Source organism: Solenopsis invicta, chromosome 7, assembly GCF_016802725.1.
Source record: "Solenopsis invicta isolate M01_SB chromosome 7, UNIL_Sinv_3.0, whole genome shotgun sequence".
Classification (NCBI taxonomy): domain Eukaryota; kingdom Metazoa; phylum Arthropoda; class Insecta; order Hymenoptera; family Formicidae; genus Solenopsis; species Solenopsis invicta.
In genome coordinates, this window is record NC_052670.1 from 3,009,791 (window position 1) to 3,036,375 (window position 26,585).

General features: G+C 42.6%; 1 protein-coding gene across 14 annotated transcripts in view; it reads left to right on the forward strand.

The window, feature by feature from the left end:
• The window catches only part of LOC105199959 (bromodomain adjacent to zinc finger domain protein 2B), a 163,979-nt gene that overhangs the window by 43,305 nt on the left and 94,089 nt on the right, over window positions 1–26,585 (forward strand). For all 14 annotated transcript variants that reach the window (XM_026130288.2, XM_026130296.2, XM_026130290.2 and 11 more), the window contains exon 2: window positions 15,119–15,212. The gene's annotated coding sequence lies outside the window, so the exon portion shown is untranslated. The remainder of the gene's footprint in view (window positions 1–15,118; window positions 15,213–26,585) is intronic.

Sequence of the window (26,585 nt, forward strand, 5' to 3'; positions counted from 1 at the left end):
AGGTAGGCCGTGTCACAATTTAACGATAATTTTTCAAGTCGGTTAATTGGTCGAAACAAAGGTTAATGCTTGATACGAAGTCCGAGGCTACGAAGTCGCTTCACCTCGCCACCACCACGCCGGTGTGGAAACGAGCAGCGGCAACGAAATTACATTAAATAAGCGGGGCGGAGCGGAGCGGCGCGGCGCGGCGCGGCGGTGGCGGCGGCGGCGGCGGCGGGACGCTAACGTGCGCGCGCGGCCGGCTCCCAGTAATTTCGCTCGAAACTGGCGAGAGTTCCTGGCTGCCGTATCTCGTTCGGGAGCCATTTTCGCGTTGCTTCGTTTCGTCGTCTCTTTGGCATCGCCTTTGGCGTCCCTCGTCCTCCCCTTCCGCCGCCCGCTCGTCCGCCCGCTCGGCCCCGAATTCCCTTCTCGTCGCGTCCGCGTCGGCCGCGCGAGCCCATCCTTTGTCCGTCTTTCTCGCCGGCGAATTGCAGGTGTCTGCGGGGATCTCTATCTCTCTTTTCGCTTCTCTCTCTCTCTCTCTCTCTCTCTCTCTCTCTTCTCCTCCTCGCTCTCGTGGCCCCGCTTTTGCGCGCGCTCCCGCTGAGAGCGGCACGACGAGAATGACGCCGCGCGGAGGACACTGGGTGGGAAAGAAAGAGAGGTGAGGAAGCGGGCGGTGGCGAGGGACTGAAGGCGCTCCGGGCAAAAACGTAAGAGACGCGCGGAGACGGCGGCGACGACGACGACGACGACGACGACGACGACGACGACGGTGTCGTTGCTCGTGGACCTAGGAACGAGAGTCGACCTGCTTGCTCACCCTTCCCCGTTCGCAGTCGTTTGCGAGGAACGAACGATCGAACGCGTCGAGCGTTCGCTCGTTCGCTCATGCGAGTGCGTTCTCGCGAGAAATCACGCCAGCAATCCAAGCGTCGTGAAACGCAACCGCGAAAAATTTATCCGGCGAAAGATTACCCGCCGCTGTAACTTTCCAAGCACGCGAATGTATTAACGCACGAATGTTTATCGAATACCTCACGTTGATGCGAATCATAATAAACGTCCAATTTAGCGGCGTTTATCGTAAATCATTGAAACATTACGTTCGTTGTAAAGAGGAGGAAAAAGGACTTTAGACAAATGATCGTTCCGTAGATCTAGACAATGGGCACGGTACCGTCTGCGATCACGCTTTCGCGTTTATTAATGGCAACAGCTGAACTCCTCAGGTAGAGGATACTGGATTTATTATTTATCGCGATGATATTGGCACAGAGCTCGATTGTAGAGAATTAATTCGACAAGTTGATCTGTCGCGTACTGTGACGAAGTACGCGTGTATCTGTCACGCGTGTCCTTATGTTGGAATATGTATGTGTGGCGACCGCCACTTACTTAATGATTATCGTTTAAAAAGCGAATCATATTGTTGTCAAAAATTACTGAGCGTTTTCAAGCGTCCGTAATGTTTGCACGCGAATTTAGTGACACGATCAAGATAGTATTAACCTTTGTTTCGACCAATTAATAACAAGGGCAAATCACGTTTTATTGGGCGTGCATTTCTTTTTCTTCTTTAATTTCGTGTTTTGAGATTTTGAAAACATTTTGTCATCGCCTTTAACGTAATTAAAAAATACTATGCTAATAGTTTTGAATAGAAAAGCAAGAATGTTATATCGCGCGAAGCTTCGGTAACTTGAACCTGTTGCAATATGAAATTAAATAGCAAAGCGAAGGAAACATATTGTTCTCGAGCTGCAAAAATATATTTTAATTTCTGCTTTTAAGCTTCTATTATTTCGCGAAAAAGTGAGCGTTACGGCCTTTTAATGACGATATATGAGATAACGTAAATATAATTTCTCAGAATTTGGCTAGTATCAAAATAATTCAGCAGGCAGAATAATTTAGTAGTTAATTGATTATTCATTTTCAAGGTGAGATTTAAGTTCCGAACAGTGTACGATAATTTGTAGAACACATTTTTATTTATATATGATTTCATATTTTAATATATTTAAAATAAAACAAATATTGTTATGTAATTGTTATCGGTGTATTTTTAACATTGATTATACAACGAATTGTGACGTGAATATTTTACGACTTCTGAAAATTTAAGCGTGCTCGACATTTTATAATACATCCGTATTATACATATATAATAAGTCAGTATTAACGCAACACGGCCACGATACAATTAATATTTTAGGAATGGCGGTGCGCGTTTCGAAATCGGGCGCAAAGTACACGCATTTTCGATTGCGACGCGAAAAACATAAATCCACGTAATCGGTAAATAAGTGAAACATGTCGACTGCACATGTTAACGTGCTGAATAAATAATAGAACAATCCAGCTCTCGGGTAGTCATGAAATACCGTAGCTATCGAAATTGTCAGGATGCCACCGCGGAACGGAAATATATAAGCGAGTAGGCCGTAAAATGCAGCGAATTTTAAAAAGAATTATATGCGCTACACACAGCAGTTATTTTTCGAAATATGCGACAGGACTGGCATACCATAAACTTCGTACGACCTTCTGCCCCTTTGAAAAATTTATCACCGATACAACACATAAGTTATAATCGAATTTATCGTTTTTTTTCTAATAACTGTGTTATTAAACGCATTGCCAAATTCAAAGATGCGATCGTAACGAAAATTGAAATTGATCGCAGGGGGAAGTCTCGTCAAAATTCTTTCATTTCTTATCGTTCATAATTAGAAAATCGCGTGTGTGTCTTTTAAATCGGCTTCTCGCGCTTCGTAATCCGCGGTATTTCTCGTGTCTTCTGGGATACGGCGGTACCCCTCTGTTGCGGGTTTCCTTCGCAAATCAAATTATGGTCCGTGGAAAACCTGGGCAATCGCAGCGTAACGCGGGCAATGCGCGCGTACGTCGTCGTCCCTCGCGACTATTTTAAAATACAGACGATTAATATCTCGAAATCGTTTTAATAATCCGCGCAATCCCTTTTCCCCGGTATATCTAATTGCCTCGTCGTATCCCGTAACGGATCCAGTTTTACGCCCGATGGAGTTCCACTCCCTCCCCCTTCCTCCTCCCCTTCCTCTTCCCGCAAGACGTGATTAATAGCGCATTGTGATAGCTCGCGATACTCTTTCGATTCTCCAGCGAAATCCCGTCGCGCTATATCGACTTTTGTCCGGCGTTGTGGTACGTACACGATAAAGAGTACGCCTGAAGCTTTCCGGTGGATTTATTTACATGCGAGATTGCAAATACGTGGACGCAAGAGGGAGGGAGAGCTACAAATCCATTTTCGTAAAAGCTTGTATAATAATAATTTACGTCTCTCTTTATTTTACAATGCGACCTGGGATTTTGTCAAGTGCGAACAGTGATATAATCTTTTGCGATAATAAAATGATAATTTTCGTTTGGCGTATATAAATTTATATATTTCGCTGCAAATCCAGGCGTGTAAAAAGTGCCCCTCCCCTCCCCCCTCCCCCCCCTGATCATGCGTGTGATTTAGTTTTCGGTGGAAAAATAACACCCTCCATTTCATAACAAGATGGATTTACACAATTATAACGTGTAGTTTAACACGTTTCGCTGTTATTTTTGCACAAAAGAATTAAATCGCGCACGCATGAATGAGGCACTTTACATATGTATATGTATGAATTTGCAGCGATACTCTTAACAACGTATTATTGCAACGTATAATCGTTGCTGTGACAACGGTACGTCGAATAAAATTCAACGGATTAGAATCCGTGGCGCGGAATGGAAATGTTGGCATCGAAATCAATTTTTCACACAGCCTATCTTCAACTACCTGCAAAACCGAGTTTATTTCCCAGGTTCCGTCTTTGTAACGTGTGATCGATATCCTGACACATTCCGCCATTATGCAGCCACTGAGCGTCGATTGGATGCGCTGTACATAATTTGCGACCTGAAACTCCATCGGCAATTCAGTTACGCGTTGCGTTTATACGTGTAACGGGTGTCGCGATGACAATTTGTCATCGTTGCGTATTCGCGGAGTGCCGTTCGGTTGTTTGCGACGCTTGCATGTCATTCAAACGACGGAAGCGGAGGTTCGCCATAAAGAAAGCGCGAGGCGGCATTTGCAAGAAAAGTTTCATCCGTAACGGCATGTTGCTCTAACGCGCAAGACAATGCACCGTAAGGCATTTGGATGAATTTTAACAGAATCGTGTAACGATTATCGCGTGCGAGAATTCTCTCAAGTTTTAACGCGTTAAAAAAACTCGAGATGTTAATGAAAGATATAAATTCGAATAGCGCCAGATTGCTCCCACCGGTATTTTTATATAATTCCAGTCATTTTTTTTTTTAGACCTCATTTACTAGATTATATGTTTTCACAACTCATTAATTATGTAATATTCATGAGTGAATGAATCAAGATTACGTATATATTATTCATGATTCTCTTAAGCGTGATATTTCCGCATCAGAGATATTACCGTATTTGGAGTGACTAAGCGCGCGCGCACCGAAATATTTCGTGAGTTTAGTGACAGCTGTTTTAACCGACGAATCATTTCTCAGCGATATTTGCCACCTGCACCACGATGTCGCTGAACTCGCTACGCACGTAACGGTTTTACATTCAACCTGAGTTTGCTTTTGCATTTATCATCTGACTCAGCGACTGCCAGTACTTTGTTGCCGGGAACAAGGTTACTGATACAAAAGATCGCGGAAACTTTATCACGCCATGAGTTAGATTATCTCTATTTGCTATAGTTTGCTAATCAAAGGCGACTTGGTAATCGAAAGAACGCAATTTCACCCGAGAGTGATTTATTCTAGATATAATTCGGAGACGTAAAAATAAACTTGAAAACCTTTGGTTACACCTATATGCTAGCTTTCGCAATTGGAAACATTTTTTTTTTTTAATAAATCTTTTCAATATACGCGCATTCGAGAAATATATTTTTGAACTAAAAAAATATTTTCGTTGACCATTTACGCGAGTCAATTAGCATCTTGGTATAATAAAGTATCTCTTGTTAAATGATCGATCCGGCAACACGTGTCGTTCACGAGGCATATGTTGAAAGGTCCTAGTTACAAGTTGTTGAAACGTGCAATCTACGGCGACTCGTTCGATTATTTATGGCCACGCACTCCTTACCGTCTTGCGAACGTTGTGGAAGGTGAAGGGTTACTACGAGAACGGAAGATACACGACATTTCGAGAATGTCGCTTTCTTTACAGTCAGCTAAACGTAAATTTACAACTGACGTCGCGATTGTGCGATTCACTCGATCACTACAATATCGAGGCTATTTAATACGTCCTGCGTTTTTTTTTTTTTTTTTAACTTGGTTAAAACTTGCAATCGAACTGTTCGGAGAGATGAAGTAGGTCGCGTCGATAATGGGTGAATCTTACAAATCGTGAAGCTCAGCGTGTACTCTAATTCAGGAATTAGACTAGCCCGTTTTATTTTAAATTTGGTTGAACGGTAGTGACGTCTCTCTTTTTCTCTCTCTCTCTCTCTCTCTCTCATACGCGTAATGGGGCGAGCTGCGGTCGCAAAGATGCTCACCGGCCTACATTATCGGTCATTCCAGCTTGCGTTTAATTCGTGTAAAATTGCCGGGTTAAACGCGCTCGTCATCCACCGTCGTATATCTGCAGCGTCGAGCGTGCACGCGGGTGTCTAACGGGTGTCCCGGTAGCAACCCGGCGCGACCGGCGCACCCACCTCCTCCCTACCGCGGTAGGTCATTCGGTTATTTATGGCCCCGTGCTCGCTGCAGAGCAGGGCGTAGAGGAGGGCTTGCTTGCGGCGAAGGAAGAGGGTGGCGTTTTCAGGGAGGTGGCGGACGACTGACTCTTTTACTCGTACGTACGAGCCGCGCGGTGCGAGGAGGGCGGACGGAACGGCGAGGGTAAGCGGGAAAGGGGAAAGGGAGAAAGAGAGACGGAGATAGGGAAAGAAAGTGACAGACTAACGGGCGGAGGGAACCGACCAAGCTTGTACGGCGCGTGTAGCGAAGTCTATAAAGGACTGCTTTATTGATCTCACAGTTCGAGCGCGCTAGGATACCGATATAGTCGCCGAGTAATACTGTAACAGTCGTCGGGTCTTTAGATAAAAAGGGGAAGGTCTCTTTCAGCGTATTAACACGCGAACCGTACGCACGTGTGCATGCAGTTCCGTGCGAGTGTTGCGTCGAGATCGCTTTTAACTGTCAAGCACGTAAATACTGCCGCGGAGTTAATTGCTTATCGTCCAAGTTCTCATAACCGAGTGCTACGCCAGTGGCAATTATAAAAGAAAGTAAATGACGTTCAATCTCTTTAATAATGAATTTCGCTATATTATAATGCATCACAAGTATTATCTTTCGTTTGGATATATCTGCTGAACCGTGCACTTACGATCACTTTTTATAATTTCATCAAATATTTTATCCTTCATTTATATTTATGGATAATTAATATGTCTCGTAAATAAGCCTTTAAACAGGGTCGTAATATATGGCTCGGTTATTATTCTCTTTTTATTTTCCATGTACAATTCATCATTCGTGAAAGGATTAAGTCGTCCTCGATGTGACGTTTAAACTCGTTTTCTCTCTCTTTTTCTCTGTATTTTTTTTTCTCTTTGCTTTATTCCCCCCCCCCATCTTCTTAAGTGGAGCACAGTAAGTGTAGATTATGTGTATTTCCATTTTCGAGCGTGACTGTGGCGAACTTCTTATGCGTTTCTGCAATGGTATAGCGCGTGCGTTTCAACCACATCGCGTACAACGTACTCGCATCGCGAACGTACGCGGGATACGCGTACTTTGTAACTCGGCGGGGATTTACTTTCGGGTCAGCGAGCGGGAGCAATCGGTATGCTGGATAGGTCCGGCCCTCCCGTAACCAATAAGGGGTTCCCGAGTTCGCAGCGCCAACGGTAGACCGTCGGAGAAAAAGACGGACCTTTGATCGAGCGACCGATAAAACGCCTTGAATAAACCGCCCCGCGAGTTCTGTTTCGAGACGAGCGAGCGTCATGTCGATCGTAAGTACGCGAGCGACCGCGCGAGTATTCTTCGCGAATACTACTAGGGGATAACGGAACTGCCACGAGAGAGAATGTATATTCTAACATCGAAATCGCTTTGAAACGATGGGTATCGGGAATATTGGTCTTATCGAGATCTCAAAGCCTTATCACGAGTGGTTCATAATTAAATTTTCTAACGGACGGTGTTATTAATATTTTCAGAGCTACGGTCTTCTAATTTTCTCAATTGTGAGAGGAATATTTTTCTGTGCGCGAAAAGAACAATTTCGCTGAAACACGAATTTGAAAATAATTATGTTGAGCCGTTTAAAAAACTGTATTGGATGTTTCACTAGAACTTTGTTGCTGGAATGTCGAAACTGTTTGCGGCAACGTTATGCGTTATTGCGGGTGTCCTACATAATTATTTCGATGGCCCAACGTGAAATTATTTTCTGATCTGTATCTGGCTAAATTTTTTAGACGTTGCAGCAAAATTGTTCTTTCCGCGTGAGAATTCGTGCTGATTTAATCTCACAAAATATCCAGAAGAGTTTATTGTGGATTCTTTTTTATCTTCGGGACGAATCGTTGAAATGCAAATTGGAGCACACAATAATATGATTTTAATAAAACGCTCGTGCAACGTGATACAGGGGAGTTACTACGGATCCGCAAAGTGCGCATACCAGAGGCGAAGTTTAACGATAGCGCGACTCTTGTCTCGAAATTATTGGAACGGACAGAGTTATCGTTGAAGCTCGGCTCGAGACTAACCAGGGTCGCGGAATTCCAGTAATTTTTCCTTGATTACTTGAGATCCGCCATTAAAGGCGCGCGACGATACGACGAACGGCGTGCTCGTAGTTAAAAGGCTGATCTTAACTGCGTCGTGTGACGGGGCGGTGCATGGCCGAGCGTCATCGTCTCGGCGGCGGCGGCGGCAGCAGCAGCGGCAGTGCACCTCGTGTCGCAATCTACGCGATCGGACTTTCCAGAAACTCGTGACTCCCAGTCTTTCGATTATCGCGTTACTCGCCAGGGCACAAACAACCTTGCACGAAAAGCCGAGGTTCCAAACGAGCGGCCAACGAACGTTCGAAAAAAAATTCATGAAAATTCCGTCGCCCACGTGACAATATATCACGAGCATCGGGCTGCGAATGCTCGATACACTTTTCATTAAGAGTCTCAAAGCTGCAACAACAATGCATTTCGCAGATACAAATAGAATGGATGCTACCGTTCCTATAACGGTACCGCTTAAAGTGAGACGGGGAGATGAATTTTTACATTGATTTTACTTCAGCTTTTGTCAGTCATTTTATTCGAGGAATTTAATTCGTTTAGTTACTTATGCTCCCATGGACGGAATTATACGCTGTAAAACTTGGCTATTGAGGTGTCAATAATGCGTTTTGTTGCACATTTCCCGAAGTATCAGCGATTTGCAGTATACGTATCAACGTTAAACTGTCGATATCTCCACGCTGATAGCATGGATTCCGATGATATCTTGTGACTGTGAGCTATTCAAAATAGAAATATTCGACCGACAGACATGATGCATAATCGACATACAGCAACGCTTCATTGCGTATCGAATATTATTTTTTCTTGTTCTCCGTGGATACATACAAGGTACGATAACCCATCTACATACTCGGTCAACGATTCGATCGACGAGCATTGCGACTGGCTTCACCGCGACGTTACTATTTAAATAGAAAATTGTGCCGAAAATACAGCTTCGACTATACGTTCGAAAAACGTAATCATTTATTTTATAATGCTCCCTTAAACACATGAAGTTATATTTAACGTTCGCGAAGTGAGTTATAAAAGAATCGATGTAACTTACGTAAGGAGAGACACAGGCTTCTGAGATACAACGTAACAAGTTGTGCAAACTCACCGGCAAAACGGCCTTCTCCATTTGCATTATTACAAACGACCGTTCGCAGACGGAATAAACGGTGAGAGGCGCGTCGAATCAAACGAATTAAAGTATCTCTGCGATATCGTTGTCATTCAGAACGCAAAGCTTGGTAGCGCGATAATAGAGAGCGACCGTCAGCTTGTTCATTTCGTGTCATGGTCAAAGACTCCCGAGGGTCAAAGACATCAGGCTCGTCAGTTTCGTTTCGAGGAGCATGCGTCGAGCGATGAAATGTACTTCCCGAAACCGAACACCTGGTTCTTCGGAGTTCGTTTGGGAGAGCGAACGTCAAGATTTTTTTTCCTTTTTTTTTTAAGAAAATTTCAACAATACGCCCGATTCTGTTCGCAGCTGTGCGATAACGATAAGTAACGACGATATATACGATAACAGGAAAAACAAAATATTTTAAATTGTATCTCCCATGCGTTGGATATTATTTTAATATGCGACAGTTGTATTTTTTAAGCGTTGAAAATACTCTTTCTAAAACGCAGCCGATAACTGATTTTTCAATAATATTTATATGCAAAGTTTTTATATAAATCTTACTTTTAGGTGTTTAATACTTTAAAGAAATGGCGTTATCTTGAGCGAAAAGCTCACCCTGGATCGTCTCTCTGACTCACTTTTAGTACTACGTATTCCAAATTCTTTCGAAGAAACGTCACACATTGAATCACCTAGCATAAACACACTTTCGAACAAGCTTATTAGCCCGTAATGCAGTAAACGCAGTCCGATAAGAATAAAATTGCGTAGTATCTCTCATTCTCGCGGAAAGTTGTGAAATTTGTCGTCTTACAAAATTCTTTATTGTCGCTATTACCATAATGCTCGTCTTCAATGTCACTGGAGCAAATCGATACTCGCGAACGTAAGAGAAACGTAGGTTGCACAGAAGAATGCGGGTAGCGTATTATACGTTTTGAGCGGAATCGTGATGCCGGATATTGAAAAACTTAGTTCACGTAACTTTGGTCTTTAATTGGAATCCGTGTTTTCACTTTCGTTTTGTATCGACGTTTCCAGTGCGACACCACTTTTATTTCAGGCATTATTATGTTAGTTGAAACGCTAAGGCAAGGTCGACCCCAATCTGATGAAACAATCTGGAACTGAAAGTTATGACGCGAATTACAGGACATACATTAATTAAATTCAGTAGCAATTAATTAAAGCGCGCTAATTAAAAAGCAATTAAATTGAACGATGCGAATTAAAGATTAATCGTTAAACTGGCAGATGTAAAAACAACAATAAAAATTGATTTACCATAGCCCGTGGACTAGAAAAATGTTTTCAATTAAAATTTTTTTTATTCCCAGAATTGTAAAATGTATCTCGTGCGACCAAATAAATTGAACAGATGACAATTGGTTTGACGTGAAACTACATACATAACGCAAATATACACGGTAAACAAACGCTGCGTTTTATGTCCGGCTGTTATGAAAAGGAAAATAAAACAACTTTTTTTTTTTATTACCGCGCGCTGCTATGGGATACGCGGGGTGATCGAGTTAATGAAAAGTCTATAATTTATATGAATGATTCAACGCATATTAAATGATGGAGAAATTCCTACTCGCGGAGCTCATGAATGACTCGGTGCAAACTGAATGAAAATTTCGTAGTTTTTGTTATAAATAATTTAACGTGCGCGCGTTATTTCACATATACTCGAATATCGACTCGGTTCGGTCTATCAGCGCGTCTGTTTGTCATTCGACTTCCGTCACGTCTTATGATAGATAGCATTTCTTCATCATAAATATTATTGTGTACATTAATGTGTTACGCTATCTCGATGATTTGGAATTGATGACGGAGTTTATATAAACACGTACAAAACTGAATGCGGGATGCGCACATCTGCGCGTACATACATGTAAAACCGACCATTATTATGAGTAAATAACGATCTGACCGTGTATGTACATGGTATATAAAGCGCGTGCAAACGATATGTAACTGCTCTCTATCGATCGTATATAACCATATTCATTCATAAGGTACGTACAGCACCAGCGGCAGCAGCAGCAGCAGCAACAGCAGCAGTAGAAACGAAATGTCTCGTGGGTAATACGAATTCCTGGCATTATTTATCATTGTCCAGTTTTCATATTTTCATGATAATTTATGTCGCTTTACGCACGCCTTTCCACGTAAATAGTAAATAATCGACGTGCCCATAATAGCAGAGACATACACACGTACGGATGGACGTCTGCACGCGTGAAGGGAACACACGTGGAAATCTCTAGTCTGTTTGTCCACTCGTAAAAGTTCGTTGCTTGTAGTTCGTTAAATTTGCGCGATTTTCCTCTTACTCTTTCGCTAAACTCAAAATCTCAAACTTAATTATTCCTATTCGATGACGTCTATTTAAAAACTCGGAAATTGATATCGATTATGCATATTATGTTTATACGTATGATTCGATATGACGTAATAAAGGAAAGACGAGAGAATCTCATAGCGATTCGGATTTGAAAAGCTCGCTTTCTCAAGGGGCGTTCGAGGTCTGAATTAAATCTCTCTGCGATACATTCGAAAACCAAGACGAGTCGCTTTCCATGAAGCTCTCGAAGCGAGCGCGCCGCATCGGTCGTCGCATTACGAGACAAGTTCTTTGCATTCTTCGTCGCTTCAGCGTCCCCGACTCCCAAGCAGCGGGGATCTGCACTCGCGCTAATTATCCAAGTCTTCCATTAAAGCTCCGGCAGAACTTACTTCGGCGACGCATCGGGGCTCCCAGGCCGCCTGTCCTTCCGGTGCAACAACCCGGAATGCCTCCCAGCACAGCAGAACTCGTCTTCAAACGACGTCCGCGTCTCGAGCGCGTCGCTACGTTACGAGCGCCGCGTCCCCGCGTCCTCCTCCTCCTCCTCCTCCTCCTCCTCCTCCTCCTTCACCCCTTCGCCTACCCGCGCTCACCCTCTATCCTCCGATATACCAATTCCGCCCAGTGCTTCGCGATGGAACGTGAACTCGCCTCCTCCTCCTCCTCCTCTACCTCCGCCTGCTGCTTCACCTCCCCTCGTGCCTGGTCTGTCTCGCGCATAGCGATTCAACGGAGAGAGGACCGGCTAGCGGTGCTACGGCGGAAGAAAGAGCGAGAGAAACGCGCGTGCGGAGGAGCGTTGGAAACGAGAGAGGGAGAGCGAGAGAACCGGTGCGAGAAAGCAGATACGGAGCGCGGAACGGAGACGGATTGATACGCGGTGCTCCCAGAGGAAGGTGGATAGATAGATCGAGAGAGAGAGAGAGAGAGAGAAAGAGTGATAGGGCGAGGGAAACAGCCGGAGGGACGTAGAACGTGAACCGATGCGGCTGTCGCGAGAGGACGAGGCACGCGGGGTAGGGAAGCGAGAGAGGGTAGTGGAGAGGATCCGCTCTCCGAGTGTCAGGAACGAAGCGAGGGACGAAGAAGAAGCGACTGCGGTATGGAGCGACGGAGAAAGAAGCGGGCGAATCGAGATAACGAGCGCGACGGAGAGAGAGAGCCACGGGTCGGAGAAGGCGGGAAGGAGACGGCGATACGCAGAACGAGGGACGTGGGCAGATAGAACCCGAAGAGCGGTAGCGCGTGCTCACAAACTCAAACCAGCGCCTCGTCGTCATTGCTGCCTCCTCCGCTCTACCGCTACCACTACCCCTCCGTTCCCGCCGCCGCGCCACCCGTCTTCCTATCCTCCACCCTTCCGCCACCCTTCGCTACGTCACCCTCTGTGTGGTGTCCGCCTAACCAACCCCACCCGGTCCCTCGCCGCGCTATCCCCTGCTACTGCTGCTGCTGCCGCCGCCGCCGCCACCGCCACCGTTGCTCTGCTGCTGCTGCTGCTGCTGCCGCTGCCGCTGCCGCCACTACCACCCCTTCTCCTCTTCCTCTTGCTCTTCCTCCCCCCTCCCCCGCCTGTCCACCCACAGGCCCGCGAAACCGCTCGTTGCCGTACCACCGAGCCACCCCACGTACCGACTCCCCCATTACCCGGCCGCCTACGATCCTCACCCTTTACCTCCGCGCCTCACCCTCTGCTTGCCTGCCTGCCTGCCTGCCTGCCTGCCGGCCGACTCCTCTTCGCTTTGCGCGACTCCGCTCTCTCGGTCTCTTCTCTCTTCCGACTGCCATCCCCGTTGCGGCCCTCGCCCCTTTCCCTTCTCCCTCCCCTTGTCCTCCTGCCACTACCTCGCGACGCCCGGCGTCACCCCCTTCGGGCAACCAGCACACCCGAAAGCCGTACGCTCGCTGTGTGGAACACGACAGGCAGCTCCGCGATTATCTTTTGTCCGATCGTATGTCGCGCGTGTATGCGTGCGAGAGAATGCGAAAAGGGGTGAGGGAAACGGAGAAAGGATGCGCGAGAGGACAGCAATTTAGAAGCAATATAATAGAACAGAATAGGAGAGAATAGAAATCGTCCTCGATGTTCTCGAAACGTTTTACAAAAGAGAAATAATCAAAACCCATGTCTGTCTAATCCGAACGAGTTTGCGGGGAAAAAGGAGGAAACAGATGTGTAATTGACAAAAATCAATCACCATTGTTTCGCTCACCATTTGTTACGTCGTCTTATCACCGCATTTACGTCTACCGCGTCTATGCTTTCTCGATCAAGATTAAAAACGGGGGGAGGGGGGGGTGAGAAAAAAGATAATTTGATAAAGATTCAAACAAGTAGCCCGATGTTCTTCTTAAATTTACAAAAGGAAGAGAAGTGGGATATTTCAAGATTTATTAATAGACAATTTGAGATCCGGCGATCAGAATGGCAGAGATAATGGATAATACATAACCCACAATGATCTCTTTTCTATACGCGCTACGCCCTTCTCGATCGACGATTACGGGCATCTGTGTTACCGTTGATCTCGGCGATACCGTCGTATTTTGTGATGCGTACTTCGAACAGAGGTTTGGAATTTTACGCGAGGGCGCGGGGGAGGGGGTAGGGAAGGAGGTAGCTGGGGAGGGATGTGATATCGAAAGCGATTTCTACAGAGGAAAGCGTGCGTAGATCTCGCCGATAAAATTCGCAGGAAAAAGGGACTGTGTGCGCGCCGCTGCTTTGTGCCGTCGTCCGTCTGTGCCGAGAACGCCCTTCGGCTAGGGCGAGGTTCCCCGCTTTGTAACACCGGTGATTTCGAATCGATCGCTCCACTCCTTATATTTTGCGGGAAATTTTATGAAACGTCGCGTTCGATCCGCGAACGAGATACGTAAATTGTCGCGCGATTAAAACATGAAATCAACGTAACTCGAACACAGTTCAATTATTAATAGCGCGCGACTCGTTTTGTTACGTAAATATTTCGATATTGTATTTTAGTTTCGTTGCGTATCTCGTTATGCGTCGAATCAGGTTACGTACCATCAAGGGGGTTGGACCGTTTAAGAAAAGTACACCTCGTTTACCGTGTAATTTTTGAAAATATTGTATTTTTAGAAATTTGCACGGAGAGAGAGAGGTGCTATAATAAAATAATGAGCATTTTTTTGTAACAAGAATTTTAATTCCACTTTTCCAACTATCTACTTGATAATTTGCATAATATGCAGATAACGTCAAGTGTAATTTATATGCTCGCGTGTGTGGCACAAAATATTTGTAACCTTTAACCGCTGGCACGGAACGAACTAACATAAGTGCTCGCTTAGCACTTTCGACGCGCAAAAGCAGGTGCACCTCAATTTAGCGTAATTATATGAGTAAATAATTATATAGATGTACAAAATAATCTTGATTTAGAAAAAATGGGATGCATAGAATCGGAGATGTTTCTTCGTTAACAACGCGGAAGGCAAATAAGAACGGTGATGAATAAAATGAGTAAACGTCTGAGTAAACGGCGCCTTTCGTATTCAAGCAATTAAATATTAAAGAGGATTATACTGTTGTCGCGAGCGTTCTGTATTCAGAAACTAATTTATGCAAACGTTATAAACATATCATCATCTCTGTTTCTTCGTTCCGATCCTTACTTGCGGAAATCATAACTGCGCGATAATATGACACATATTCCGACGATGCTACGCAATCGCGTTATCCGCATGATCATGCCTCGCATGATGCGTGCCGTCATTACCGTCGCAATTACTACTGCGGCAACGATTACGCGCCATATCTTTTAGTTCTTACCTTCAATTCTTCTCCTTCTTTTGCAGGAGCGAAGTTGAGTAACCATTACCAGGATCAGCGCTGACATCGATCTTGCTCCGCCAATGGATATGTCGCGATGGGGCCCGAGATAGAAAATAGGTACGTGCAAAAATAATCCTCGCCTCGTATGTTATTTATGCCGCCATAAATTATTTATGCGACCGCGATTCATCAAAGTACAAGAACTAGATTGAAACACAACATAATTGAGAATTACCACTATTTAGCAACTGCTTCTAATCTGTTTTCTGAGACCGTAATCCGAAAAAGAGAATAAAAAAAAATAAAAATACGAAAATATTACTTTAACGGATTGAAATGGCATAAATGACAGATGTAATACGATTATTGTCGCCGCTAAAATATTGTATGATGCTGGTAAAATATGAAAAATACAAAAATGTAATTTATAAAAAAAAATAAATTTTTAAACTATGTGAATGGTGAGTGAAACGACATGACGTATATTTGCATCGTCAGATTACGTTGCTTCATACGATATTTTTCCCATGCGAGCGGAGTTCGAGCGTTGTAAAATCTTCGTACCGATTTTTTCGTGCGGTAGCTACGTGGAGTTGCGGAACCAGGGGCTTTTTATTATCCTCGTTCTTCTCTGCGTTTCATCCTGTGCGTGGCAGACCGGATTCCGGAATTTTGTGGATTTTGAGGGGGGGTGGGGTTACGGTGGACACGTTATCGGTAGTGGCTTTCGAGCCAACGGTGTATTCAATCGAATCGGACCTATATAGCAGTGCTGCAGAGCACTGTTTTATTCCGTCGACGATCTGCATGACGAAAATAACGAAAATTGATAGCATCTTTGGCGTGCTTAATACTTCTGCAATGGCGATACGCCTGCTTTATTTACATTAAGCTTGTATGAACTTTAAAATGACATAAATCGTGGAAAATTCAAACTGCAAATTGTTCCTGGGGCTGCTGATGAAGGGAAAATGAAAATTAAACAACTCGATATAACAATCGACATTTCATCGTTAATTGCGTGCGTTTAACCTTAATTATGTAAAAATTTGTCGCAAATACTGATTTTTATGATTATTAACAAAATTATTGAAATCCGCGACACACACATACACACGCGCGTGCGCGCGCGCGCTTAGCTATTATTTTCTGGTTTAAATGAAACTAAGTTTGTTTCGATCATATTGCAACAATTTCGAATCTTTCGGATTCATAGTCGAGCAATACCCGGTAAAATTTGCTTGTTATCGATACAACGGTTTTCGAGGCCGATAACGTGGATATTGGAGTATCGTTGTAGTGTTTTCTATGAAACGAGTGGCATCCGACGTGACGTAAAATTCACATCGCGATGATATAGTCAAATTCCATCTGACGCGCGTACCGAAAACGCGGTTCGCTCGATGAGTGGCGAACGTTTGCAAACGTTATTATATAAACATAATGTTATTGCCTGCCACGAGAAATCGCTTAGTTTCGTTGAAATAATTTAATGCTTTAATTTGCACAGAACGTATGTATAACGTATGATTCAAACTCAAAACATATTTAAAACTAAAATACCCGCATATTTTCTTGCGCTCTGTTATCTTTTAATGAAAAAACAAGATGGTACAGATGGTTTTTAAGATATCTTGAGATATGCTAATTGAAAAATAGATCTTATTATCTCACGTATGTACAGAATGTCTGAAATTCGCGAATCAAAATATAATAAAGTACTTGAAAAATTATTTGTAAAATTTTATTTCAGTAGTTTTTGAGATGTAAAGATTCAAACGGGTCGAAACGTAATCTAACTTTCCCTTATATTAAAAAAAAAATTCTGAAGTAAAAGATTACAAATAACTATTATACTTAATTTTTCAAGATTCTTTTGCTCTAGCATTTTGATTTGCGCATTATGCCATGTAATTGAAATTATATGTATCGGGCAAGAGTAAAAATGATATAGGTTCAATTACATTTTTGGATAAATTCAACATTTCAAGTTGCATTTATATAGTCGGCGAGATTATTGTGTGAGTGCATCGATTTAAAAATTTAAGTTTTTGCACAACAAGTAATGTTTTATAAATACTTGATATATATTCTCTTTCTCCCCCTCTCTCTCTCTCTCTCTCTCTCTCTCTCTCTCTCTCTCTCTCTCTCTATAGAACATATCTAAAATACACAACAAAGTTGTTGATGAAAAATCCATCCCTAAAAACTACGTTAACTGATAAAACACAGTTTCCGCAAACATCTCCAGACCCACGTTCACGTTTTTATATCTCGAGTATGTGTATTAACGCGTATGATGCAATTTAACCATTTCGGGAACAACTGACGCGAAACACGGGCAAGCTAAAAACTTTAAATTTTTTTTTCAACTTTTTTTTTCCCCTTTGAAGATTTTGCGCACGCTAAAACGGCATCGCAACTGCTCGAATTTAAACTCTCGTCCGATAAGAGCTCCTCGAAAGCGTGTAGTACATTTTTTACTTACGGTTTACACCTCGGACGGTTACATAAATCTTACCACATCTCGCGCCTGATTGAGCAAGACGTAGCCCGTCGTTCAAATCTTCGGTATTATTGTATTTTAATTATGCCGTCACGTCACGGCGTCTTTTAGAATCGCGCGCTCCCTGAAAATATTCACGCGACTCGCGCCGGAGACACTTTGTACAAGCGCGCACGGCGACAGGCGTGTCGAACTTCGGGCGCGGATCGAATAAATCGTCGACGATGACGTCAACGGACAATTCTGTCTCTTACTGCACACGTAGATACGTGCCCGCTGATTGCAGCTTGCGCATGCACGGCACCTTGCACGGCGTTGGCGGCGGCGGGCTATGGGAACTCGTCGTCGTCGTCGTCGTCGTCGTCGTCGTCGTCGTCGTCGGAATGACTCAACCGCCGCGCTGCGCCGGCACGTTTCCTCGACGATGATCGAAGCCACCCACGCTTTCTGCTCGCGCCCGGCGTTTTCTGTGTTGCCGCGTCAAATCGCATATTACAAAACTCGCACTCGACGCAATATGTAGGCCGCGCCGCGGTCGTGTCGCAGTTAGCCGAGCGACTACGTGCGAACGTTATTCCGCCAGGTGAACAGAGGACGCGAATTTTCTCACGTGGGCGCGATGATCTCGTGCATTTTCGTCTCGCGCTCAATCTCGATGCCGTTCCAGGATGTCTCTCAGGAGTTTCCGTATGAAAATGCGCGAAGAACAGTGGCGATGTAAACCATCCCCCCCCCCCTCCTCCCCATTTTCCCATCTTGAGACACGCGAGGGAAAATTTGTGGAAGTAGCGTAAACTTCGACTTTGCTCTTTATTACAGTGCTCTTTTTCGCGCAAAGAGAAAACAGATGTAAATCGAACTTTTGTCGTCACTTTCTCTCTCTTTCAATCACGTGTGCTTAATTCTCTTGCGCGTGTGCAAAAGAATTCGTACACTTTATACACTTTATATTTAAACTTCAATAAGCACATATTCTGTTTTCTCTTTATATTAAAGCAAATTTACCGGAGCAGAAGTTTAAACGGGAAAGATAAATTTTACTTTTTATTCTATGTGTACTTTCCATATCGATATAATACCACTGTATTGCCACGCATTATGCAAACATTGATACGAGAGACGTAAATGCGCTCTGATACCGAGTTGTTCTCTCACTTATCTTGATCCTGATTAACTCCAAGATCGATAGCTTTGTTCTTTCGGCAATCGCCTGACACGATATCGCATAACAATGCCGTGTGCGACGCGTCATTAATTTAAGAGAACGATAGAATTCTTGCCGCGCATTAGAATCGTGTCAACGAGGTGGGAGGGTGGGGGGAGGGAGGGTAAAAATAGATATATCTCGATAATAGATGATATAACGTTTCGCTATCGTTGAACACGTTTGATTTACAGCTCTCGTTCTGCGTCGTTATTTATCCGACATCTATGCAAATTTTATTGTTCTTGCTCTTTGTCCGGTCAGCGGACACGCGCTCGGAACTTCTCGCGCCGATGAATAGTTTAAAAAATTCGCACCTCACGTGTGTTACCGTGTTAGCCCACCGACGCGACGTGAACGAAATGTATCATCGACGACTCGGATTTTTGGGAATACCCGCAATGAACCATTGCTGCCCGAGTGTTGGTCAAGCCAGTGACTCACGAGATCTTCCGTACAAGCGCGACATGTCGCAAGATATCAGAGGCATAGATTTAATTGAGAGAAAGAGAGAGAGCGATTTAATGTATTAAAAATGTAAATAACGCATTAATTATTGACGCGAAGAAAAAAATCCGAATTTTATGAACGGTTAGAGAAATAATATATTGATCGTGCGTAATATTTTTTTTGACGCTTCTCTCTAACAGAATTAATTTAACGCTGATACAATTTACGCACCGTAGGAGAATAAAGTATATGTATTCCTCGTGTAATTAAATATCTCGTTTCGCCGTAATTGAGAAAAATTAAATAGCAAGTTGAGCCGATTAAAACGGATGTTCTATCTCGGAGCGGGATCACATTAACTTTCAACCATGACCGTCGCGAAACTCACCGAAGCACGTGCCAGACGTATTGAGACGACGTGTGATGTGTATATACAGAAATATTAAATATTTCTGTATAAAAATTCAATATTAAACAGTATTAAATATTAAACTTTTTCGATACGTGCGCATTGATAACGAAAGTTGATAACGCTTTCGCGCAGCTTAATTCGATAATTAATCGAAAAGTTATTTTTATTGCGCGAAAAGTTCGAAAATTGGTAATTTATATCGCTAATTATTTCGCGTACTGAAAACCATATTAACATCGATGATATTACATGATACATTATCGCTCCACGTCATAAAATTCTGCCGTTATGATTTCAAATTTTTTTTTTTTTTTTTTTTACAAATTTATTCTTTAAAATAATTTTAATTCACCGTTTCATCGCAACATCGGACAAATTTACCACCGTGTTCTACAAAGTGTTGCATTTTGTCGCGGAACACGTGTGCGAGTATAAAGAAAATTTCACAGCCGGTGGTCATGCGAAATTTATACTTGTGTCCGACTATGGCGGGACAACATGTACAGAAATTTAGGCCATAAAGGGTTAATTGGTGACACGCCGCGCGCACGGCGCATTTACCACGTGCCACCACGTGGCGATGCATTCTCGGGCGTTAATCCCCTTCGCGCTCCTCGCATCGGAGGTGGACAAGTACTCCATAATGACGGGGCGAATTGAGTTCGAAGTTTCTCAATCGAGAGTAACTCGCGCATTGATTTCGATAGTTACGCTCTCGTATTTCAAAATGGTAAAATTGGATATGCTTTAATAAAAATGAGAAAGACGTGGCAAATTTAAATGATAATAATAATATTGATCATGATAATAATAATAATTTTCCACCAGAGAAAATTTACTTTTATTTCAGTACTATGTAATGTATATCAAGTTCATCTTAATTGTATCAATCTGAGGATTATCATTCGGAAAAAGTTATTTATTCTTTAAAAATATTTTCTATTTTTACTTTTATTTGCTTTAATTTTTTTTTTGTAATCAGACTTCGATTAAAATCAGCGCAACTAAAGTGATATTTGAGAAACAACAAAAGATGCATTGGAAAGTTACGTGCAAAAGTGCATACAAAGTAAGCGTCTTAGTAATGTACTTGTATCTAGACACATGAAAACTTATTATTTTCAAATGTTTTTTTTTTATTATAATACTAAAATTTCATTATAACGTTTAAGCGCTTAAAATTATATTTAATAAATATGTAATAAAATTGTTATACTATAATAAAATAAATTTTATTATAATAAAATAAATTTTATTATAATAAAATTGTAACATTATAATATTACAATAAAAGAAGCATTTCAGATTAAAATAATAAGTTTTTATGTAACTATCCGTCAGGTATACGTCCGGTCACCGGGAATTTATCTTAACCATTATTATTGGATTATGATTTTACACAAGTTTTATATTTCTACGATCGATAAATGTATATGGAAAGCCTGTTGATTTTTCAAATACTATTCTTGATGTTGAATGAAATTTTTTATAAGTTCGATCGGAACTTTTGCCGCCACTTTTATAATACACGTTTATGACATATATTTTTAAATCTTTATGACTAGCTGCGGACATAATGGACCATTGCTACTTGTTCTCGTATATTCATTGTTCTCGTATATCAATATGCTCGCTATAACTCTGAGGTAAAAATGCCATTTACGTTTTAATCTTTAATAGTTACTTTTAGTGCTTTTAACGTAAAGAAAAATTGTCGCGACGCATTAATTCGTAAAATTGGAGTTCAAGAATTAGTTTTCGAACTTGGTTTACGTGTCAACGAAGACGGTGAGAATCCTTGGATCTTTGAGAAGAGCATAAATAAGATGATAAATCACACCGCATTAACAATATGCTTGTCGAAATGCATATAACAGAGCAGTTAGTTCCGCTCGATCGAGCGAGTATTGAATCGCTTAATCTCGTTGGAATACTTCGCCGATTTACTCCGAAGCATCCGACTACTCAACTCCGAACACAAACCTTAGCCGCTCATGCATCCAGCATTAATGTAGTTTATCTATTATGACATCAGTAACTCGAAACCATTTGAATATCGATTGCACTCGCGCGCATGCTGTATTTTATCCGAAAATATCGGTTAACCGAAACTGTTCGCTTAAATTTTTTTATTTTTATTTTTTACAAGGCATACTTTTCTCCAACATATTTTTTTGTCTTTTTAACCGAGAACATTCAAGCATTAAGCAGCTTTTATTGAAACATAATATTGCGAAAAATAACATTTACGTTTAAACAATATTTATTTTACAATTTTATAAAACAGTTAAATAGTCATTTCTTAAACATATCGCACGATTTTATCTGTACGAGACGTGGCAATTAAGCTACGAATTTCATATGAAGGAACGGATATAAATTCGTTCTCTCTTTTTCTCTTTCCTCCACGTGCCACTATTTAGCATTTCTTTCAAACCTTTTCATTAAAATATTTCATGCCACGTTAATTCCATTAATTTGAGAAAAAGATTCCTTGTAGCGTAGCTGAAAATATAGAACCAGAGATCGAGATCGGTATAATTTCAGTCGGCTTAAAGGGAATTTCGATGCTATCGGCACTTGAAACTTCATCTCCACGTGTACTCGCAATAGCGGAGGCGCGACAACTCGCATAAAGCGATCCATTTTTCGCTGTCTGCGGCGTAGAGAATTGAACTCGAAATTACATTGGTTCCAATCCCAGTTCACGGGCAACGAAATTTCGATTACTCGCGCCCGCTCGACCGCGCGCGCTGGTCCCTCCACTCGCTTGGGGACGATGCTGACGACGTGGCGAGTAAAAGAGGCGCGCGCGCGCTCTCTCACTCTCTCGTCGCTCGCGCCGGCGTCTCCGCCGGAAATTATGCCAGAGAGCTCTCGGTTTCTTCTCTTCTTGCGTTCTTGGTGTAAACGGACGGCGAGGTAACGCCGAGCTTAGTCCGCCACCGCTGCGTCGCCGTTGCCTCCGCCACCACCGCCGCCGCCGCCGCCGCCGCCGTCGTCGTCGTCCATGGTAGTGCGGCGGAACACGCCCCCAGGAACTGCGTTTCTCGTGGGCGACGGCCTGAAATATCGAGCGCCTTGCCCACGTACACACGCGAAAACGATGGAACCCGGACGACGGTCGAGAAAGAGCGTGGAGCGCCCGGTGTGAGAGACGAGGAGAAAGAGACGGAAAGAACGTAGGAGAGAGAGAGAGGAAGAGTGCGAGATAGATAGGGACGTTAGAGACGGAGAGGGAGGATACTGGTGCACGGAGAGAGAGAGAAGTGAACAAGGAGAAAGAACGATCGAGAGGTTTCGAGGGATAATTTTCTGCCTTCCCGGCCCGTGTGACCGAGGCCCCGCGCGCTAGACGAATTCTGGATTCAACCGTGCCAAGCCGGAGCTGAGCCGAGCCAGGCCAGGCCAAGCCAGCTGAACCGAGCGCTTATATACGTGGGCTTTAAACGACCTGGAAATGACACGAACGCCCGCGTTTTGCCTCGCCGCGAGCTATCGCGTCGCATTTTTCCCTCGCACGCGCGGCGATGTTAACCTTCTACCTTTTAACACGAGCGCTGCATAAATTTCGCTTATTTTTATTGAGGATCCAATTAAAGATCGTGAATTTCAGGCAAATAGATGCAGCGCAATCTATTAATATTACTGCGTTTTACTTGCCTCTTATTACTGGTCGGTCATTCAATGCCGTTTAATTACGATTTTATGTATCGATAAAATTTATCAACGGAACGTTAGTATCTGGTAATATTTATTATTCATAATCACGACACTGGATATCTTCATAAACATGTATTACATTCTACGAACACTCGTTAGATTTTACTCAATACGATAGATTGTAGCGTCGGAGAGGAACGGGGAAAGTACACTTGGTAACAAAACTAGAGCGTAATTCTTTCCTCTCCTTTATGTCTTTTCATCTTTCTATAACCCAAGATCAGCCACTTAAATTTTTTTTTTTTTTATGTTAACGATTCTGTAATTTATTCGAGCTCATTACGTTATGTAAATTTATACTTAATATTTCTTTAATTAAGGAGAAATGGAAAAAAATAAGTATGGATTTACGATCAATAACGAAAACTACTGTACTGATTGCGAGTTTTATTTTCTCGCTGCTGGAATGTAAAAAAAAAACCAGATCGCTACTTCCTGCTCAATCGTAGCTTTACCTATTATTTTTTTTACAATATACTTTATAAATCACTTACTTGACCCCGATGAATATTCCATTTGGGATTAAGCATTATATACTCCTATTATAATATAGACAATGTTCATTTACATACCGTGCGTACGTGCGTGTCGTTAGCATACTGCAAAAGGATTAATTCCCCTCACATTAATTGCCTACGGCGTCGCGGAAGATTTTAGATCCGGTAGTTTCGAATACGTTGTCTTTATAACTTCTCAACGATACTGACGTGTATGTACATACCCGGCGATAGTTTCGACGCATTCACTCCTGCTATGTTACGTGGTCGAATGCGTGCACTCTCAAGAATTAAATATCGTCCGTGACGAATGGCGACTTTCACGCCAGGATATCAAATGCGAAGTACGCCTAATGTTCTGCGCAACGAGCGCGACAAATTACGCCGGCAATTGTCAGGTTTTGTGCGAAACCTGAGAAATTCGTTCTAATTATATTGATTTACACACGAGCTCGCGCCACAAAGAGCACTCTGATACAAAACTTTTACCACGATCGTCTGAATCTGCAAAAATAGAAATTAATTATGATTATTCAAGACTATCAAATTCTTCTATAAAATACGATTGCATTTGTAAGTAAAATATAAATGTGCCAGTAGGACAAAACTTTCCGGAATTTTAGGACCACTAGTATAGTTAATATTGACTTTGCATTATATAACATGTGCTTCTCTTGGGCTATCAAAATATGGGAGTATCTATCAATAAGTGAAATTTTCTTCTTTTGTGTTCTTTTTTTCCTTTCGTGTGTCACAAGAGCGAGCATACAGACTCGAATTCGGTAGAACGTAAAGCCACGTAGCGTTGGATGAAGAGAGCGATAGGTGTGAGAGCAGGGAAAAAAAGAGGGAAAAAGCGAAGCAAGAGAGAAAGAGAAAGAGAAAAAAGGACGATTCTTTTGAGGCTCGGCCAAGTTTTGTGGCCTGCCGGCCGGCTAGTGGAATCCAGTTGCAGGCGATTTCTCGTCTCTGCGTCTTTTAACGTACCAGCGATGCGTGTCAGCGCGAGCGCACGTGTGTTGTGTGCATGTACGTCGTGCGCGTATGCGTGCCGATGGACGTAGATGAAAGCGGCGAGGAGACGTGAAAGGAGCGACGGGGAGGGAAACTGAGAAACCGTTCGCGCATTTATTACACGCTCGTCTTATGCTCGCGAAAACGTTCCATTAGACTGAATGCGGATCGACGTACAGGTGACACACCCGGTGCCGCGCAGGAGGACGCCGGAATATGATTTTCTTTGATCCCTCGCTGATTTAACGAGATGAAATTTCGATGGAAGTTTTAGCTTTATCTATCGGTTCCCGATTGTCGCGTCTCAAGATCTCGGATTATACGTAAACTGATTATTGGACAAGCTTCGACGTGACTTTAGTGAAGAACAAACTTCAATAATCCTATAACGTTGCGGAATGTGTTTTAAATATTTCGTACACGTATCTCTCTCTTTCTCTCTTTTTTCGCTTTCTCGAGTCGAAAAGCTAAGACATGTCGAAGGCTAATTCTTAAAATCTGATTCCATCGGCTATCAATTAGATCCAACTATAGTTAACCGAGTGATTGCGTTATGGCCAGCACTACATTATCGTCCAGAAACAAACAAAGGATTAGCTTACAACTGCAACTACAATAAACAATTTTTGGTGCACAAAAAGGTCTTTCCGCGTTACGCAGCGTGCGCTTTTGGCTATAAGCGTACATCGGAATGCAATGAACGCAGCGTAGAATTTCGTGCCTTCGTTATTTCAAATTGGATGGCGCACAGTGACGCGGTACAGGCCGACACGGATATGTTATGTGTTATTCTTGCAATGTGCGTTTGCATTTTCCGACGTATTGACTGTTGCGCGATGGACGCCGCGTCGCGATCACGCGCTCTGTGTACGGGTGACACACCGGAAAATTCTTTGATGACATTTGACGAATTTTGAATTGATTCTTGATAAAAAAATCTTTAACATGTAGAATTAACGAGCTACGGATAAAATCCGTATTTGAATTAACACTCTTGCGTACACGATTCGACAATTTTATCCCGCGAATTTCTTTTCCTTGAAAAATTGGAAACACCGTAATTAATTGCACAACATTTATATACAATTTTTTTAAATAAGCAACCATATAAATTCATTCATCATCGAGGCATTTTTTTATACGTGTAAAAGTAATGAAAGTTAATGAAAATTAACTCAAAAGTGTCGTTACCCAGCGTGCGTACAGAGTGATAATTAAGTGGATAATTGAGGCACTTTATCCTCGATTAATCCTTGATAAACTTCAATAAAAAATGTAACTTGGCACTCGTCGAGATGTTTAAAGTTGAAAATGACAAGGCTCCGTTGAAAATTCTCAACAAAGAATTCACTCGAAATACGTCAAAGAATCTGTCATTAAAATATTTTCAGTAGGATACCCTGTGTATCGAGCAAACCCGGTCGGAAATATTTAACGCTTTGGGTGCTTCGAATATTCGAATAATCAGCGAGAGCGGATACGAGCACGTTGCGAGCGGTGAATAGCGCGAATATTACGGATAGCGGGAATACGGGAAATACAGTGCCGATTTCAACCGACTTTTTTTACCTTTTGCAAACTGCGTGAAAAAAAAAGCTTTCCCCTTGTTCACGTTGTCTTCTTCTGTATCTATATATATATATATATATAGATATATAGTTTTCCGGTGTATTTTAGTTTGAAA